Below are 12,557 nucleotides of genomic sequence, written 5' to 3'. Positions count from 1 at the left end.
TCTTCAGGCTTTTTCTATTGTTTCCATACACGTATAGAAGCACTGATCCTCCCAGTCTCTATTTCCACCCCCATTCCCACCCCCTTTTTCATTTCCTCTTGGTTCCTGTCCATTAAAGATGTCCAGTAAGAGGAGTCAACTGCTCATCTTAGCCCAGGCAGGCTCAGCTCACTGTACCAAAAGATTTCCAAGCTCTGTCATGGCTTGAACAGATGGTGGCTCCCTCACTCATGTCTACGTTCATCACACACATATGTACTTGTATGTTAAAAAAAAAACAAAAATAGAGGCATAAAGGTGTCCTTTTAGAGGAATTGAGCATTTGCAAACTGAGTTCTGGTGGTGCTGCCCACCATCAGCCTGCTGCTCTGTTTGTCTTCTGAAGGTGAAACACTCAGAGCACATGGAGAGAATAGAAACAATGTTGCTGGAGACACTGCACAAACAAGCCAGGCTTCCTTCCCCATAGAACAGCAGGTTACAGCCTCAGCCTCACTCAGCCCCTGTCTTCCTCCTGAGGGAGGATTCCTGGGGAAGGTAAGGGACCTATTGTCGCTCCTCCAGGCTCCTGAGTTCTTAAAATGCAGACTGTGAAACGTGTTTATGAGATGTTCACAATGAAAGTGGTGTTGTTCTCACTCTTGCTCTCTCCATCCCCTTCTCTCCCCTTCCCTCCGTTTCTCCCCGCGGAAAGTATGTCTTTCAAATAGATTAATTACATTTTTAAGCTTTTGTTAATATTTATTTATTTATTTTTAAAGATTTTATTTATTTGAGAGGTAGCGTTACAGTTAGTGAGAGGGAAAGACAGACAGAGAGGCCTTCCATCCACTGGTTCACCCCCCCGATGGCTGCAATGGCCAGAGCCGCGCTGATCAGGAGCCAGGAGCTCCCTCCCGGTCCCCCCCATGGGTGCCTTCGGATGCCCTCACCCACGTGCCCGGCGTGAGTCCCGGCTGCTCGGCTCCGAGGCAGCTTCCTGCTAATGCACCTGGGGTGCTCCCAGGCATGGTCACGCAGGAGTCTCAGACGAGGCCCTGGCTCCAGCCTGGCCCAGCCCCGCACATATCCGGGGAGGGCACCAGCGGATGGAAGGTCAATTGCTCTCCTTCTGTGCTGCAGCGTCAGCGGGCTGGTGGAGCAGGGAGGTGCTACGGGGCCAACAGAGCGGGGAGCACGAAGAAGGGCAACAGGGAGCCCCCCAGAGCAGTGCAGGGTACAGGGCCCCCCAGAGCAGTGCAGGGAGCCCGAGGGGGGCCGGGCCGCTGTCCCCCAGAGAAAGTGGAGGGTGCAGGGAGCCTGAGGGGGGCCGGCAGGGTGCAGGGAGCCCCCCCAGAGCAGTGCAGGGAGCAGGGCCCCCCAAAGCAGTGCAGGGCCCAGCACCAGACAGGGTTCAGGGGAGCAGAGACTTCCTCAAGTTGCCCTATAGGATCAAAAACAGCCTGCAGACCAGGCCTCCCTGGTGTAGACCAATCCCTCTGGGATGTAGAACAGCCCTCCCGGGTGTAGACCAGGCCTCCCAGGTGTAGACCAGGTCTCCCAGGTGTAGAACAAGCCCTCTGGGATGTAGACCAGACCTTCCAGATGTAGACCAGGCCTCCCGGGTATAGACCAGACCTCCAGGTGTAGACAAGGCCTCCCAGGTGTAGACCAAGCCCTCTGGGATGTAGACCAGCCCTCCTGGAGTCTAGACCATGCCTCCCAGGGTGTAGACCTGTAGCCAGGCCTCCCAGCGTGTAGATGAAGCCCTCCCAGATGTAGACCAGGCCTCCCGGGTGTAGGCCATGCGTCCCAGGTGTTGACTTGTAGACTAGCCCTCCTGGGTGTAGACCAGGCCTCCCAAGGTCTAGACCTGTAGACCACCCTCCCGGGGTCTAGACCAGGCCACCGCAGTCTCCGAACTCACATCCAAGCCCCTCGCAGGACCTGCTGGTGCAGCTAGGAAGGGAAACCCGTTCTAGATGAGGAGCTCCTGGGACAGAGCCGCCGCTCACACGCTGCACCCCTGCAGGCCAGAGAATACCAGATGACAGCACCCCCACCACATGGCAGAGCTGTGGCTCACACGCTGCGCCCCTGCAGGCCAGAGGATTGCAGAGGACAGCACGCCCACCACGTGGCAGAGCTGTGGCTCACACACTGCACCCCTGCAGGCCAGAGGATAGCAGAGGACAGCATGCTCGCCTCATGGCAGAGCTGTGGCTCACACCTGCCCCATGTGGCAGCTTCATGGGCCACCACGGCACCTCCAGCCACCGCTCACTGAGCCTCCTGCCATTGCATGTCACATTCCGCAGCAGGGGGCGTGGCTTGGCCCAGGCCATGGGATGCCTGGAACCCTTCCTCCTGTAGCTGACTCCTGGAAGGGGTGGGGAGATGTCACACCCTGTCAGTCTCGTAGCAGGCCTGACTAGTGTGAGGTCAACACGGGGTCACTGGGATGTCCTCTGAGACACTGTCCCTTTCGGCGTGGTGTGGGCAGGAGTGAGCACAGGCCCTGGGCAGGACAAGGGGAACTGCTGGCCTCCCAGGGAGCACCCGGCTCCAGTTCTCTCGTGCGGGGACAGCCCAGTTGTCCTACCCCAGGACTCAGGGCTCCCACTCGACACGTGCCGGCACTGGCACTCACAGTTGCACCACAGAGCCTCTGAGGGAGCAAGGAGGGTGCCGGGCTTAGGCCGGACACAGGAGCAGGGCCTCCCATGGCGGCACGGAGACCGGGGTGGCTGGGACTGCTGCCCACCTGCGGTGGCCTCCCCACACGTGTGCTGACCTCCGAACCCTCTGTCACACTAGCAGCTAAAGGGACGGTGGTGCAGGTATGGTGCAGGGCCCCGACCCAGTCCTGGTGTACGAAGGCTTCTACAGAGAGGGTGGCCGGATTGGGTGGCCAGGTGGTCCGGCTGCAGGAAACCAGAGGGCAGAGGACCTGCTGCTGTCTGTGCTGCCTGACATGGCCTGGGCCCTTCCTCCTGGGGGATGGCCATGGTTGACCAGTGCCAGGCACACGTGGCAAGGCCCTGCCTACAAGCCAGCCACAGTCAGCCTGGGGGCCACCTGCTCCCGCGTGCACACCTACTGCGATTGGGGTGTTGTTTCTGGGCTCGCTGAGGCACGCAGGATCCGTCCCCAAGAGCCCCAGGCTCCATCGCAGTGGATGGGCGCAGCCCAAGGCCAGCTCAGTGGCAAGCTCCCCAGGGCCCGGGACTTTCTCCGGTGTTGGCCTCTGTGTGACAGCTCCTGTGTCGGTTACTCCAGATGAGCCCTGCCCTGCGGGTGGCCCTCCCACTCCCATCCCGGGAATGGTATCCTCCCATGGACGTCACTGCGGCCTCTGCCTGCTGGGGTCACTCATCCACTGCACCCCTGACCCTGCTGCACCACCCAGGCTCTGCGCTTCAAGACCTTGCGTCCTAGCTGGGACCTCCTTTGTGGGGTGGCAGTCCCCGTCCCTGCCTCTCCCAGCCCCGCACCCAGCCTCCCCCAGCCCCCGGCCCTGCATCTCCCTGCCTCTGCCAGCCCCACCCACAGGAACTGAAAGGCAGCGACGGCCCCCAGGCTCTGCCTCCACACAGTGCTACACGACCCCACCGTGGACAGACACGCGTGGCCACATGGACAGACACGACAGGATCAGTGAAGGAAGCCTGGCACAGAAGCCAGCAGGCTCCTCTCCCGCGAAACATCCGCGGCAGGAGGCAGAGCGGTGCGGCCAGGACTGAGGGGCTGGGGTCCCAGTGGGCTCATGCTCCTCCTGGTGGGAGTGGAGGTCCAGGAGCCGGAAGGCACCCAGCAGCTGAGTCCTCCCTGTGGCGACTGTGAACCCCACACAGCGGGTGGCTCACTCTAGAAAAACCTCCCGCCCATCCCCTCTGCCCCTGGATGCGGTTCCGGTGCTCACGCCAGAGCCAGCCAAGCCTGTACGCGCCCCCAGTCTGGCTCAGGTAAGCGAAGCACAGGAAGGCTTGGCAGAGCCGTGGTTCCCCCCCATGACTTCACTCCTGCCTGTCCACACTACCACGTGAGCAATCCCATGAGTTCCCACCATCCTGAGTTTCCCCTGGCAAAAATAAGCAGGTATGTGAACTGCTTCTTTATCAAAAAGATTTATGTTTATTTCCTTTACTTGAAAGCCAGATTAGAGGGAGGCGGAGAGACGGCTCGTGTCCGCTGCTTCAGTCCCAAAATGGCTGCAAAGGGCTGGGCAGGAGCAGGAGCCAGGAGCTCCCTCCGGGCCCCCCACATGGGTGCAGGGACAGAACACACTGGGCCGTCTTCCAGGGCTTCCCCCAGGCCACCAGCAGGCAGCGGGATCAGAAGTGGGGCAGCCGTCCTCGATCCAGCACCCACGCGGGATGCCGGGGCCACGGGCGGCTTCACCCACTGCACCACAGCACCGGGCCCCTCTGCAAACTCCTGGACCTCTGGTGCAAACTGTGACTTCCTCACAGAGCACCCAGCACGAGTCTCCAACACACATAGAACATGCCAGCGTCCACCCCACGGCACCACCCACACCTGAGCTGGAGAACAGAGCATCCCAGTGTCCAGCCCACGCCAACACCCACACCTGAGCTGGGGGACACAGCATCCCAGCGTCCACCCACAGTATCACCCACAACTAGGCTGGGGGACACAGCATCCCAGTGTCCACCCACACCACCACCCACACCTGAGCTGGACAGAGGACATCCCAACATCCACCCAAACCACCGCCCACACCTGAGCTGGAGAACAGAGAGTCCCAGTGTCCACACACAGCACCACCCACACCTGAGCTGGGGGACACAGCATCCCAGTGTCCACCCACGGCACCACCCACACCTGAGCTGAGGGACACAGCATCCCAGTGTCCAGCCCATGGCACCACCCACACCTGAGCTGGGGGACACAGCATCCCAGTGTCCACCCACGGCAGGTCAAGGTCAGGCTGTGAGGGGCAGGAAGGCAATGGAGGTCACTGTGGAAGCTCCAGGCAGGGGAGTTGCCCCAACAGGTCTCAAGTCTAAGTAACCGCTCCTGGGGCCAGCACCAGGTGGCATAGTGGGCCAATCCGCCGCCTACAGTCCCAGCATCCCCTCTGGGCACGAGCTTGAGTCCCGGCCACCCCACCTATGATCCGGCTCCTGGCTACAGCCCGGGAAAGCAGCGGAAGATGGCCCAAGTCCTTGGGCCCCTGCACCCACACGGGAGACCTGGAGGAAGCCCCCGGCCCCTGGCCTCAGATCAGCCCAGCTCCAGCTATTGTGGCCAAACAGGGAGTGAACCAGCGGATGAAGACTTCTCTCTCTCTCTTTAACTGGAGGATTAGCCTAGTGAGCCGCGGCGCCAGCCCACGATAAATCTTAAAAGAAAAAGGAAACAGACCAGGCGTCTCTCCAGTGCCAGAATACTTCCTGCAGGCAGCAGAAAGGGCGTAACAGACGAGTGCAGGGGGCAGTGGTGAGCTTGGGGCTCAGGGGCCGTGGTGTCGTGAGAGCACAGTGCTGAGGGCCGTGGTGAGCTGGAGCCGTGGTGAGCTGGGGGCCATGGTGGAGCACAGTGCTGGGGCCATGGTGAGCTGGGGGACATGGTGTAGTACAGTGCTGGGGGCCGTGGTGAGCTAGGGGCTGTGTTGGAGCACAGTGCAGGGGGCTGTGGTGGAGCACAGTGCAGGGGGCCGTGGTGGAGCACAGTGCAGGACCGTGATGAGCTGGAGGCTGTAATGGAGCACAGTGTGTGGGCAGTGGTGAGCTGGGGGCTGTGTAGAGCACAGTGTGGGGGCAGTGGTGAGCTGGGGGCCGTGGTGGAGCACAGTGCGGGGGCAGTGGTGAGCTGGGGGCCGTGGGGGAGCACAGTGCGGGGGTAGTAGTGAGCTGTGGGTCATGGTGGAGCACAGAGCAGCGGGCAGTGGTGACCTGGAGGCCATGGTGAGCTGGGGGCTGTGGTGGAGCACAGTGCGGGGGCAGTGGTGAGCTCGGGGCCGTGGTGTCCTCAGAGCGCAGTGCAGGGGACAGCTCACCACGGCCGCTGAGATCACTGCCAGCTCTGCACTGAGCTCCCGGGGGCCAGCCCCCCAGGCAGGGGGTAGAACACCTCTGGGAACCCGACTAGCCCTAAGAGAAGCCCAGACAGGGACCACGGGGCCTTCCTTAAGGCCTGGGCAGACAACCAACCGAAGGCAGATCCACACGCACCTCCCAGGCAGCCAGCTCAGAGCGGGGTGGAAGGCAATGTTTGCTGAGTCACAGCAGGGCCCGAGGCGGGGGCTCAAGTCCTCATGTCCCTGCCTCCCACCCCAGACCAGGTGGAGCTCCCGGCTCCCAGCTGTTGTGGGTGTTCGGGAGTGAGCCAGTGAACGGAGCTATCTCTCACTCTTTCCAATAAATAAAAAGAAAGTTAAAAAAATGAAACCAACCCCCTGCGATCACACACACACAGGACACTCCGTGTGGCATCAGGGTTCCATGTGGCACCTGCTGGGCTCGCTCTCAGGAAACCAGCCGCCCCCCCTCCCCAGGGAACCAGGGGTGCAGCCCTGCACCTGCTCCTGACTCTTCCCAGGGTGGCGTCTGCAGTCCCCGTTCCTGGGCTCACCCACCACCACGTCTGCCTCTGCCACTTCTCACCAGGATGGGGTTGTGACACAGCGGGCTCACCGGGACCCGGGCATCCTGGCCCTCATCTGGGACCTGGGCCACACTCCCCTCCTCCCCTTCCAGGGCATGGGCTCCCCTCCCATCCCAGCCCTCCAGGGCCGGGCCCCACTACCCTCAGTGCCATCTGTATAGGGCCGGACCCTGTACCACTCCTCATCCTCCTGGGCCTAGCCCTGCTCCCCATTTTGCCCTCCAGGGCCAGGCCCTGCTCTTCTCAAAGCCCTCCAGAGCTGGACGCCAATCTCCTCCTCACCCTCCAGGGTCTGAGCCCCACGGCCTCCTCGCCCTCCAGGGCCTGGGCCCCCTCCCATCACATCCCTCCAGTGCCGGGCCCCCTCCCATCATATCCCTCCAGGCCCGGATCCCACTGCCCTCAACACCCTATAGGGCCAGACCCTGCTCCCCTCCTAGACCTCCAGGGCCTGGGCTCTGCTCCAATCCTCACTCTCCAGGGCCTGTATCCCACACCCCTCCTCGTCCTCCAGGGCCTGGGCCCAACTCCCTCCTAGCCCTCCAGGGCCTGGGCCCAACTCCCTCCTTGCCCTCCAGGGCCATACCTCACACCCCACACTGCCCTCCAGGGCCAGGCCCCACTGCCCTCAATACCCTATAGGGCCAGACCCTGCTCCCCTCCTAGACCTCCAGGGCCTGGGCTCTGCTCAACCTGCACCCCTCCAGGGCCTGGTCCCCACTCCAATCCTCACTCTCCAGGGCCTGTACCCGACTCCAATCCTCGTCCTCCAGGGCCTGGGCTCAACTTCCCACGCTGCACACCAGGGCCATACCTCACACCCCACACTGCCCTCCAGGGCTGGGCCCAATACTCCCAAAGCCCTCCAGGGATGAACCCTGCTCCCCTCCTCACCCTCCAGGGCCTGGACCCCACTCTCTCCTCACCCTTCATGTCCTGGGGCCCCTCCCATTGCAACCCCCATTTTCGGGCCCTACTGCCCTCAACACCCTATTGGGCCAGACCCTGCTCTCCTCCTAGACCTACAGGGCCTGGGCCCCACTCCAATACTCACTCTCCAGGGCCTAGGCCCCACTCCCTCCTCACCCTCCAGGACATGGGCCCCACTCCAATCCTCTCCCTCCAGGGCTGGGCCCCACTCCAATTCTCTCTATCCAGGGCTGGGTCCTGCTCCCGAAACGCAATCGAAGGTCAGACCCCGCTCCCCTCATGACCATTCAGGGCCTGGGCCCTGCCCCCAACATGGCTCTCCAGGGCTGGGCCCCACTATCCTCAAGGCCCCCCAGGGCCAGACACTGCCCCCCTCCTTGCCCTCCAGGGCCTGGGCATGCTCTGCTCGCTGCCCTCCAGGGCTAGACACTGCTTCCCCTCCTGGCCTTCCGGGGCTGGACCCCACTGCCCTCAAGGCCCTCCAGGGCTGGATCCTGCTCCACTCCTAGACCTCCAGGGATTGGATTCCACTCCCCACACTGCCATCCATGGTCCAGCCCCACTCCCCTCAACGCCATCCAGGGCCGGACCCCACACCCCTCCTCACCCTCCAGGGCCTTGGCCCCATTCCCCTCCTTGCCCTCCAAGCCCAGTGCCTGCTCTCCTCCTCACACTCCAGGGTTGACCTGACACTTTCTTGTTGAGAAAAATAAAGCAGAGGAAAACAGACAATATTGCAGGGAACCGAACCTTTTATTCTGTAACAGGGTTAGGTCCAGAAAGGTCTCTGGACCTTGGACAATCTCTGCTTTGATTTGGAAACATTTCTCATGGCTTGGTGAGGTCTCAAGAGTGAGGATGTAGCATGAAGTGGCCTTTGTCCTTTGTCCTATAGACTGTGTCCTTTCGCGTATGTCCTATGTCTTGTGTCCTGTAGGTCCACGGTCCAGAGACCTTTCTAAAACTAACCCTGTTACAGAATAAAAGGTTCGGTTCCCTGCAATATTATCTCTTTTCCTCTGCTTTATTTTTCTCAACAAGAAAGTGTCAGCTCAACATGTGGCGGGTGAGGAGAAGAGCATGCACTGGCCTTTATCCTTTATCCTACAGACTATGTCCTTTCACCTATGTCCTATGTCTTGTGTCCTGTAGCCTCTGTCCTGCGTCCTGTGTCCTGTGTCCTGTGGCCTCTGTCCTATAGCCTGTGTCCTGTGTCATCTTTCCTGTGTCCTGCAGCCTGTGTCATGTTGTCTGCGTCCTCTGTGTTGTAGCCTGCGGCCTATGTATGCATTGAGTATCCTGTGTCCTGTGTCCTGTAGCCTCTGTCCTGCATCCTGTGTCCTGTGTCCTATGTCTTGAATCCTGTGTTCTATATCCTGTGGCCTGTAGCGTGTAACCTACGTCCCGTAGCCTGTGTACAACCCTGTGTTTTTGGTTCTGTATTCTGTGTCCTATATCCTGTGTCCTGTGTCGTCTGGGCTATGTCCTGTGTCCTGTAGCGTGTGGCCCTTGTGCTGTAGCCTGTGGCCTATATCCAGTGTCTTAAGTCCTATTAACTCTGTCTTAGGTCTTGTTTCTGGAACCTGTAGCCTGTGTATTGTGTCCGGTAGTCTGTGACATAAGTCACAGGACAGAGGCCACAGGCTACAGGACAGAGGCCACAGGCTACAGGACACAGGACATAGCCCAGACGACACAGGACACAGGATATAGGACACAGAATATGGAACCCAGGACACAGCCTAGAGGACACAGGCTACAGGACACAGGTTGCAGGACACAGGACAAAGCCAACAAGCTACAGGACACAGGACAGAGGCTACAGGAGACAGAGCATAGGCTACACAATCTAGGACACAGGCCACAGGACAGTGGCTACAGGACACAGGCTACAGGACACTCTATCCTATACCCAGTGTCCGCTGTCTTGTTCGCTCTTTCCATCAGCCTGTGTCGTGTAGCCTGTGTCAGTGTCCTGTAGCTTGTGGCCTGTATCCTTTGTTCTGTAGTTATGTCCTGTGTCCCACAGCCTCTGTCCTGGAGCCTCTGTCCTGTGTCCTGTGTTGTGTAGCCTGTGTCCTGTGTCTTGTACCCTGTGGCCTATGTACACATCCTGAATCTTGTGGCCTCTGTCCTCTAGCTGGTGTCCTATGTCCCCTAGCCTGTGTCCTGAGCCTGTGGCCTGTAGTTTTTGTCCTAGTGTGGTGTCCTCTTTGCTGTACTCTGTGTCCTGTGTCCTGAAGCCCATTTCTTGTAGCCTGTAGACAATGTCCCATAGTCTGTGTACTGTGTCCTGTAGCCTGTTCTCTGAGCTCTGGGGCCTAGGTCCTGTAGCCTGTATCCTGTGACATTTGTCCTATGTCCTGTAGCCTGTGTCCTGTAATCTATGGCCACTGTCCTGTGGTCTATATCCTGTAGCCTGTGGCCTTTACCCTGCAGCCTTTGTCCTGTTTCCTGTGGCCTCTGTCCTATAGCTGGTGTCCTGTGTCTTGTTCCCTCTTTCCTTCAGCCTGTGTCGTGTAGCTTGTGTCCAGTGTCAAGTGTGCTGTGTCCTGTAGCCTGTGTCCTTTAGCCTATAGTCTATATCCTTCAACCAGTGTCCTGTAATCTGTGCCCTCTGTCCTATGTTGTGTATCCTGTGTCCTGTAGCCCGGCTCCTGTAGCCTGTGGACTATGCCATGCAGCCTTTTCCTATGTCCTGTGTCCTGTGGCCTCTGTCCTATAGCCTGTGTCTTGTTTCCTGTGTCCTTCAGCCTGTATGGCCTGCATCCTCTGTCTTGTAGCCTGTGGCCTATGTATGCATTGAGTATTCTGTGTCCTGTGTCCTGTAGCCTCTGTCCTGCATCCTGTGTCCTGTGTCCTATGTCTTGTATCCTGTGTTCTAAATCCTGTGGCCTCTAGCGTGTAACCTATGTCCCGTAGCCTGTGTTCTAGCCTGTGTCCTGTGTTCTGTGTTCTGTGTTCTGTGTCCTGTATCCTGTGTCCTCTATCCTCTGGCCTATGCCCTGAATGCTGTAGCTTGTGTTCTATCTTGTGTAGCCTGTGTCCTGTAGCCTGTGTGCTGCAGGTGTGTTCATGTCCTCAACCCTGTGTCCTGTGTTCTGTAGTCTGTGTCTGATATCCTGTAGCTGTGGCCATTGTCCTGTGGCCAGTGTGCTGTACATTTTGGCCTCTGTGCTTTGTCCTGTAGCCAGTGTCCTCATCATTTAGCCTTTATCATGTGTCCTGTAGCCTGTGTCCTGTGTCCTGAGTCCTGTAGCCTGTCCCTGTGTCTTCTATCCTGTGTCCTGTGTCCTATATTGTTTAGCCTCTGTCCTGTCTCCTGTAGCCTGTAACCTGTGTCCCGTAGCCTGTGTCCTGTGTTCCGTATTTTGTGTCCTATGTCCTGTGTTCTGTGTTGTCTGGGCTATGTCCTGTGTCCTGTAGCCTGTGGCCTCTGTGCTGTAGCCTGTGTCCTGTGTCCTATGTCCTGTGGCCTATGTCCTGTAGCCTGTGTCTTATGTCCTGTGTTCTGGGTCCTGTATCCTATGTATTGTGTCCAGTAGTCTGTGATAAGTCACAGGACACAGGCTACAGGACACAGGTCACAGGCTACAGGACAGAGGATACAAGACACAGGCTACAGGACAGAGGCCACAGGCTACATGACAGAGGACACAGGCTACAGGACACAGGACATAGCCCAGACGACACAGGACACAGGATATAGGACATAGGATATGGAACCCAGGACACAGCCTAGAGGACACAGCCTACGGGACACAGATTGCAGGACACAGGACATAGGCGACAAGCTACAGGACACAGGACAGAGGCTACAGGACACAGGACACAGGCTCCTCAATCTAGGCCACAGGCCACAGGCCACAGGACAGTGGCTACAGGACACAGGCTACAGGACACTCTATCCTACAGCCAGTGTCCGGTGTCTTGTTCCCTCTTTCCTTCAGCCTGTGTTGTGTAGCATGTGTCAGTGTCCTGTAGCTTACGGCCTGTATCCTTTGTTCTGTAGCTCTGTCCTGTGTCCCATAGCCTCTGTCCTGGAGCCTCTGTCCTGTGACCTGTGTCCTATGTTGTATAGCCTGTGTCCTGAGTCCTGTAGCCTGTCCCTGTGTCCTGTAGCCTGTGTCCTTGTCTGTAGCCTGTAACCTGTGTCCCATAGCCTGTGTCCTGTGTTTGGTATTCTGTGTCCTATATCCTGTGTCCCATATCATCTGGGCTATGTCCTGTGTCCTGTAGCCTGTGGCCTCTGTGCTGCAGCCTGTGTCCTGTGGTCTATGTCCTGTGTCTTGAGTCCTGTAGCCTATGTCTTCTGTCCTGTGTTCGGGGTCCTGTAGCCAGTGTATTGTGTCTGATAGTCTATTTCCTTTGTCCTTTTTACTATAGCCTATGTCCTGTATCCTGTGTGATGTCGCTGTGTCCTGTGCTTTAGCCTCTGTCCTGTGTATGTGTCCTGTGTCCTATGTCTTGTATCCTGTGTTCTATATCCTGTGATCTATAGGCTATAACCTTGTTCCGTAGCCTGTGTTCTAGCCTGTGTCCTGAGTGGTTCCCTCACACTGTGTGGTCTAGCCTGTGTCCTGTGTCGTGTAGTCTGTGGCCTCTGTGTTGTGTCGTTTATCTTTGTCTTGCAGTCTGTGGCCTATGTCCTTTTGTCTATGTCCTGTATCCTGTATCCTGTGTTCTATGTTGTGTAGCCTGTGTCCTATGTCTTGTAGCCTCAGGCCTATGTATCCAACCTGTGTTCTGTGGCCTCTGTCGTCTAGCTGGTGTCCTGTGTCCTGAGCCAGTGTCCTGTGTCCTGAGCTGTGGCCTGTATTCTTTGTCCTAGGGCTGACTTCCTCTCTGCTGTAGCCTGTGTACTGTATACTGAAGCCGGTGTCTTGTACCTGTGGACAATGTCCTGTAGTATGTGTCCTGTGTCCTATGTCCTGTGTCCTGTGGCCTATGTCCTGTGTCTTGTGTCCCATAGCCTGGGTCTTATTTCCTGTGTTCTGTGTCCTGTAGCCTGTGTCCTG

The sequence above is a fragment of the Oryctolagus cuniculus genome, chromosome 19, assembly GCF_051225735.1.
Source record: "Oryctolagus cuniculus isolate XC-2025 breed Fujian yellow rabbit chromosome 19, ASM5122573v1, whole genome shotgun sequence".
Taxonomy (NCBI): Eukaryota; Metazoa; Chordata; class Mammalia; order Lagomorpha; family Leporidae; genus Oryctolagus; species Oryctolagus cuniculus.
This window is presented reverse-complemented; position numbering follows the sequence as displayed.